General features: G+C 31.1%; 1 non-coding gene across 1 annotated transcript; it reads left to right on the top strand.

Moving 5' to 3' along the window:
* Window positions 1-3,020: 3,020 nt before the first annotated feature.
* On the top strand, window positions 3,021-3,127 carry LOC128281641 (small nucleolar RNA R71). The gene has a single exon (XR_008271894.1). It is a non-coding gene; the product is annotated as a small nucleolar RNA R71 (small nucleolar RNA).
* Window positions 3,128-7,297: the final 4,170 nt, after the last annotated feature.

The following is a 7,297-nucleotide window of genomic DNA, read 5'->3' as shown; positions in this document are numbered from 1 at the left end:
ATTCTTTTTCTGTAGTGGTGTAATTTTATTGTGTGTCTGTCAAAGTCTTGCTAGAATAATAAATTAACTGAAAAAGCTTGTCTTTTCACTATCCAAGAACTACACCTACTGCAAAATCACTCGTATTACACATTAGTTCAAAGGGTAAATTCTAGTCAAATGCAACCATAATCGGGGCATTAATTAATTTTTCCGTAAGAACGTTAAATGCCTCTAAAACATTCTTGACTAAAAATAAATGGCACATCTTTCTCTAGAAAATTAATTAAAGGCTTACCTATTTTAGAAAAATCTTTAATACATCTCCTATAGAACCCAGCATGTCCTAGAAAACTTTTAATAGCCTTAACTAAATTAGGGGAGGTAATTTTTTGATGGTTTCAATTTTCACCCTATCGACCTCGATCCTTTTACTAGAAAATTATGGCCTAAAACAATTCTTTCTTGAACCATGAAGTGACACTTTTCCCAATTAAGCACAAGTTTTGTTTCCTCACATCTTATCAAAACTCGTTTTAAATTTTTAAGGCAAAGATGAAAAGAATTACCGAATATCTAGAAGTCGTCCATAAATATCTCCATAATGTCATCTACAAGTTCATCAAAGATGGCAACATGAAATGCTGAAAAGTAGTAGAAGAATTGCATAATCCAAAAGGCATTCTTCGGTAAGTAAACGTACCATATGGACATGTAAATGTCATTTTTCTTAATCCTTAAGAGCTATCAGGATTTGAAAATAGCTAGAAAGTCCATCTAGGAAGCAATAATATATATGACTAGATAATCTCTCCAACATTTGATCCACAAACGACAGAGGAAAATGGTCTTTCCTTGTAGCATCATTCAACTTCCTATAGTCAATAAAAACTCTCTATCCTGTGACTGTTCTTGTTGGAATCAACTCATTCTTCTCATTAGTCACAACAGTCATGCCTCATTTCTTAGAAACAACCTACACAAGACTCACCCAAGCACTATTAGATATATGATAAATAACTTCAATATCTAGAAGTTTAATTATCTTAGCCTTGACAACTTCCTTCATGATGGGATTTAACCTCTTTTGAGCTTGCACACATAGCTTATACTCATCTTTTATTAAAATCTTGTGGGTGCAAAAAGACTGGCTAATCCCTTTAATATCATAAATTTTCTAGGCTATAGCCCTTTCGTGTTCCTTCAACACTTGCAATAACTCATTCTTCTCATTCAGCTTTAAGTCTGAAGCAATAATCACTGGCAATGTAGAATTATTTCCATGGAATGTATGCTCCAAATAACTCAGTAGTTGCTTCAACTCCAATTTGAGAAGTTCTTTAATAAAGGGTTCTAACTTAAATTTTTTATCTACCTTAATGGCCTTAAAATCTTTTTGTCTCAATGGAGATTCATTAGCATCCAAATTAGTTTTCATTTCACTTATCATAGAATTATCTCCATCGACCTCCTCACCTTGAACAATACACAGTTCTAATGTGTCCTTATGAATAATTTCTTCTAATGAATCTTGAATAACATGATCAATAGAATCAATAAAATAACAGAAATCATCTTACTCACTAGAAAATCGCATGGCATCATATATTTGAAAAACAATCTCATCATCACCTACCCTAAGCACAAGTTTACCATTACCTACGTCAATATCCTCATCCATGTCAAGTATAACAAAATCAACAGGTAATATGAATTTATCTACTTTCAAAAGTACATCTTCAATAATACCCCTAGGATATTTAACAGATCTGCCAACTAATTGAATACTTATCCTAGTGGGTTTTGGTTCCCCAAGGCCAAATTGCTTAAACATTTTATAAGGTATTAAATTTATACTAGCACCCAAATTAGCTAATGCTTTTTCAATGTTTAAACTACCAATAAAACAATGCATAGTAAAACTTCCTGGACCTTTCAACTTAATGGCCAGTTTATTTTGGAGAATGTTTGAGCACTCCTCATTCAGTTCCATAGTGGATAGCTCTTCTAACTTCCTTTTATTCGTCAATAGCTCCTTTAAAAATTTTGTATATGTAGCCGTCCTTGAAAAAGCTTCAAAAAAAGGTAAATTAATATGTAATTGTTTAAAAAGTTTAAGAAATTTACCAAATTTTTCATCCATGTGGTCTTTCTTCACCTTTGCTGGATATAAGATCGATAGTTTGTATTCTTTAAACACCGGTGTTTGAATTTTTTTCTGTTTTTGTCACCCCATCATCTTCCTCATCAATTTATTGTTTCAACTTCTTTTCAGGTTCAGAAAACGCTTTCTCATTCCTCAATGTAACTGCCTTCATATGCTCTTTCGGGTTGGGTTCAGTATTAATAGGTAAGCTACATTGTTGTCTTTCCGAAACCAATTTAGCAAGCTATCCAATCTGATTTTTGAGTCTATGAATTGATGTTTGCTGATTTTTCAGAGTTGTCTTAGTGTTTTGAAATCAAGTTTCTAACACCAAAATAAATTTAGCTAACATCTCCTTAAGGTTTGATTTCTTTTATTGCTGATAGGGTTACTAAAAACCCGAAGGGAGTTGTGACCTTTGATTTCCTTGACTACCCCGAGAGAAATTTGAATGGTTCCTCCAACCTACATTATAAATATTTCTATAAGGGTTATTTTGAGATCTAGAATTATTACCCATAAAGTCGACTTGCTCATACTCCATGTTAGACTTGAAAGGTGAATATTCTGAATTAATTATCCCCACTCCATTCGCATCACACTGCATCACTAGATTCACTTGCTTAGAAAAATTTAAATAATCAATTTTCTACCAAGAGCTTCAACCTGATTTGCTAACATAAAAACTGCATCAATATCAAAAACTCCTGCTACCTTGATAGGTTTTACTTTCGTAACTTGCTACTAATAATTATTCAGTGTTATCTCCTTAATAAACTCTTGAGCTGTCTTAAGTATTTTGTTATTCAATGATCAACTAGCTACTGCATCAATCATCTATCTAGTCGAAGGGTTCAAACCATTGTAAAAAGTTTGAACTTGGAGCCACAAAGATAGTCCATGATGAGAACACCTTCTCAACAAATCTTTAAATCTCTCCCGCGTATCATAAAGAGTCTTAATATCAAACTAAATAAAAGAAGAGATATTATTCCTCAACTTAGTTATTTTAGTCGGTGAAAAATATTTTAACAAAAACTTCTCAATCATTTAAGCCCAAGTCGTGATAGATCCTCGTGGCTGACAAAGAATTCAATCACTATTTTGCCTTAATCCTCAAAGAGAATGGGAACAACCGCAAGCGTATGGAGTCATCAGTAGTGCCATTAATCTTAAAAGTGTAGCAAATATCTAAAAAGTTAGCCAAATGAGTATTTGGATCTTCATCTTGTAAACCATCAAACTGAACATATTGTTGTACCATCTGAATTGTGTTTGGTTTTAGCTCAAAATTGTTTGCAGCAATAGTGGGTCTCACAATACTTGACTCAGCCCTAATCAAAGTAGGCTTAGCATAATCATACATAGTATGAGGAGCTAGAGTTGTAGGAGGTAGCTCATTATTTTTATTATCACACATCTCCGTAGAAATATCCTTTTTCCTCTTGATCGTCTACTATATTCTGTTCATTTTTCCTTACTTCTCTAACCTCTCTATGATTCCTACGAGTAATATTTTCAATTTTATTGTCAAAAATTAATGAATCCAACGGGTTTCCTCTAGTCATAACCAAAAGAACATGCCAGAAGCAAACAAATGAAAAAATAGAATGTAAAAAATTAAATTAAAAAATATAAATATAAAAATGGCTAAATTAATAAAAAATTTTAATCCCCGGCAACGGCGTCAAAAACTTGATGCAATCATAAACCAACTAAAAATTTGACAAAGGTAGGTGTTAGGTGTACCTATCAATTAATAGTATGCCTACAGTGAGTAAAGATATCATTCCCACGAAGACTAAAAGTACTAGTAATTATCGTCTTTCTATTATTTAACCAATAAATTGGAATGACTGATTGAAACTAAAATTAACCAAATTAATTAACTAAAGAACACAACAAAGAACAAATTAGGAAAATAAACGATCAACAATCAAGAAGCGAAACAATACCCAGGAAAAAATTCCCTTAGAGTTCATTTTTCATTATCAATTTAAATTATGCAATTTCTTCACTTAGTATCTTGATCCGTAGAAATTCCTAAATTATGCTAATATCTCTCTTCAAGACTAAGAGCAACTGACTCTAAGTTGATTAATTGAAATTTCTTTCTAATTAAAACCCCTATTGTCGCATTAACTCGATATATGGATCCCCTATTAGATTTGACTTTAATCCAATAGATTTATGTCGTCTTATTTCTAAGATTGCATGCAACTCCCCTCAATTATGCTAGATCTACTCTTAAATAGGGTCTATTCCTCCTCTAATTTAAGCACATCAACCATGGATTAATAGCCTAGAGATATTAAACCAAGAATTAAGCACACATAATTGAGAACAAGATCTAAGTATTTATTACGTAAAAATAGAAATCAAGTAATAGAATCCATCCTAGGGTTCATCTCCCTACGTATTTGGAAAATTAGTTTATGATAGTAAATAAAAACATCTCAAAGACAATATAACCACAAGAAATAAAGAAACTCATAATAAACTTCAAAGAAATCAAAATGAGATCTTCAATCTTGATGGAAATCTGCTTCAGAGTCAGCTTCAATGGTGTTTTCTGAGTTTTTTCTTAAATATTCTCTGACAGCTTACTCCCATCTTCTTATCTTTGTCATATATAGGTCTTAGAATGCCCGAAAAACCAAAAAATTACGTTTTTCTATGTGTTTGGAGTGCAATTTGCAATTTTGACACAATCTGACACATGACTGTGTGGCAGCCTGTGTGGGCTCACACAACCATGTGGCAGCCTGTGTGGGCTCACACAACCGTGTGCCCAGCCCGTATGGGAGAGTCCAGCATGTGTAGCCTTTGTACCTTGCACGGATTTTCTAATTTTCACTTGTTTTTCGCTCATTTTGCTTCCAAATGCTTTCTTAAGTATAAAAACATGAATTTAAATTATTAGGAGCATAAAATTCACAATTTTAAATCGAATAATCATCCAAAAACGCATTAAGAATTAAGCTAAGACATGTTACTTTTAGCACTTATCATGGAAGTAGAAGAAGTCTCATGTGGGCTATTGCCTAGGCCCTCATATAGTGGGAGACTAGATTGCCTATGTGTTTAGAGGCTACTAACATTAAGATTTGATCCAGTTTCCTGGCAATGACAGTGATATGACGCCCTTGGATATGATTCTTAGGATAGTTAGATAATCAATGATTCTAAACTTCTCATGTGCATCTTACATATGTTCAGGAAAGGTGTGGTGTTGTATGAGGCTCGCCAGGTTCAAGCTCGTCTGTGGTAAAGAGTGGAAGGAATAGAAAATAATTTTTTTTTAAATTAGTGATGCAAATTATTCATGATGATTTATAGGGTGTAGCTTTGTCAATAATAGTGTGTAGACATTGCTTGTACCTTTTTTTATTTACCAAAAAAAAACTTATTTAACCAAATATTTCAGTAAAATTAATATTTTTATTTTTATTTTATGTGATTAGTTTTAAAAAATAAATTTAATAATAAAATAAACCATAAAAACCATATTGCTTAGTTAAAAAACTCAAGTTTTTATATATCATTTATAAAACCCCAGAAAAAAATATATTCCCTACGCAATAATTGTAGCTTCAAAGATGCGTTGTCGTCTTGTCAAACACGAAACTCCAAATTTTAAACTATTGCATTGGCTTCAAATTACGCAAGGTTCTTTTCTTTTTGGTTGCTTGGGCATCTGACAGCCCTGTAAAAAGGGAAATTCCCTAACATTCATGCCTAAAATTGCAAAGTGCCGATCATTTATCTAAAGGAATAAATACCTCTAACATCCTTGTACTATAAGATCAGAAGCAACTTAATCCTTATCAAAATAACCAAGATACTTTAGCCCTTTATAATGTTTGAAATGTAGTAAATAAAGTGATATTAATTATTTTTGTAACAAGGTTTTACTTGATAGAGTGAGAAAAAATTGAAAGAATAGAAAATAACTTTTTTTAAATTAAAAATATGTTCTTTAAATAATTTTTGCAACTTTTACGTTTTCAAAGTTTTGGAAATATTTATTATATTTATATATATATATATATATATATATATATATATATTCAAAATTCAACTAATCGATGATAGAAACGTATAGATGCTTTCCACATCTGCATTTATCTTTTGTTATTTCTTTCCACCAATGTGAGTTTTAAAGTCATAAATAATTAATGTTGTATTTAATTATCCTTATTTAGTTCAAACATATTTTATCGCATTAAGGATTGAAATTCCATTTTTGATTTACATGATATATTCAATGGTAAAGGGTACCTTTTTATCCTTAGTTACGTAATGAAAATTAGAAAATGGTACTTTATTTTTTTCTTTCCTTTGATCATTTTTAAATGGTGCTCCTATTATACTTGGCAACCTAAAAAATGCACTATACTCTTTTTTTCGGATATACTAAAAATGCATTATACAAATTGTTTAATTACCTAAATTCAAAGCTTTACTTAATGTATATATTAATTTATTTTCTTTAAAACACCTTGTCATGTTCCATCTATCCCCTCCTTTCTCAACAAACAAGCCCCACATCGTTTACAAAAAGCTTAGATTCATAATGAAATAATCATCAAAATCCGATTGATTTGGGGGAAATTAATTTGGCTGCTTTACATGTTGTTATCAATTTCATCTCTCTAATTTTTTTTAATATTAATCTTATTATAAGATGTTATCATATCTGTTCTTTTTAATATAATATTTAGAATTACCTATAGTCTTTCCCCAACCCTTAAATAGAAGGTTAGTACGCTTCGACGTACTCGAATTCACATCCTCCTATATTGACAACAATACTATCACCAATCGAGCTAAGACTTAATCAACCTCTACCTAATATATTATATTTGAAAGCGAAAGAGAAAGATTAGTTTTTATGCTCTTTTTAACTAAAATTTATTTTATCACTCAAAAGTTTATTCCTTACAAATGCTTCCTTTTAATATTATTAAGATACCAACGGATATGTTTATCTTCAAAAATTAAAGAAAATTAAAATACTAAAAATAGTTAAATTATTGTAACACCCTTTGTTGGAAAAATTCCAGTTTGAAATTGGTTTTTTTGCACAGCGGAAAATTAAAATTTTAAAAACGGACCCGGTTTGTGATATTTATAACAACAAAGATTAATCGAATTCGTACTTGTATTTTT

Source organism: Gossypium arboreum, chromosome 1, assembly GCF_025698485.1.
Source record: "Gossypium arboreum isolate Shixiya-1 chromosome 1, ASM2569848v2, whole genome shotgun sequence".
Lineage (NCBI taxonomy): Eukaryota > Viridiplantae > Streptophyta > Magnoliopsida > Malvales > Malvaceae > Gossypium > Gossypium arboreum.
The sequence above is the reverse complement of the archived record's forward strand: the minus strand, read 5'-3'. Positions and strand labels throughout refer to the sequence as shown.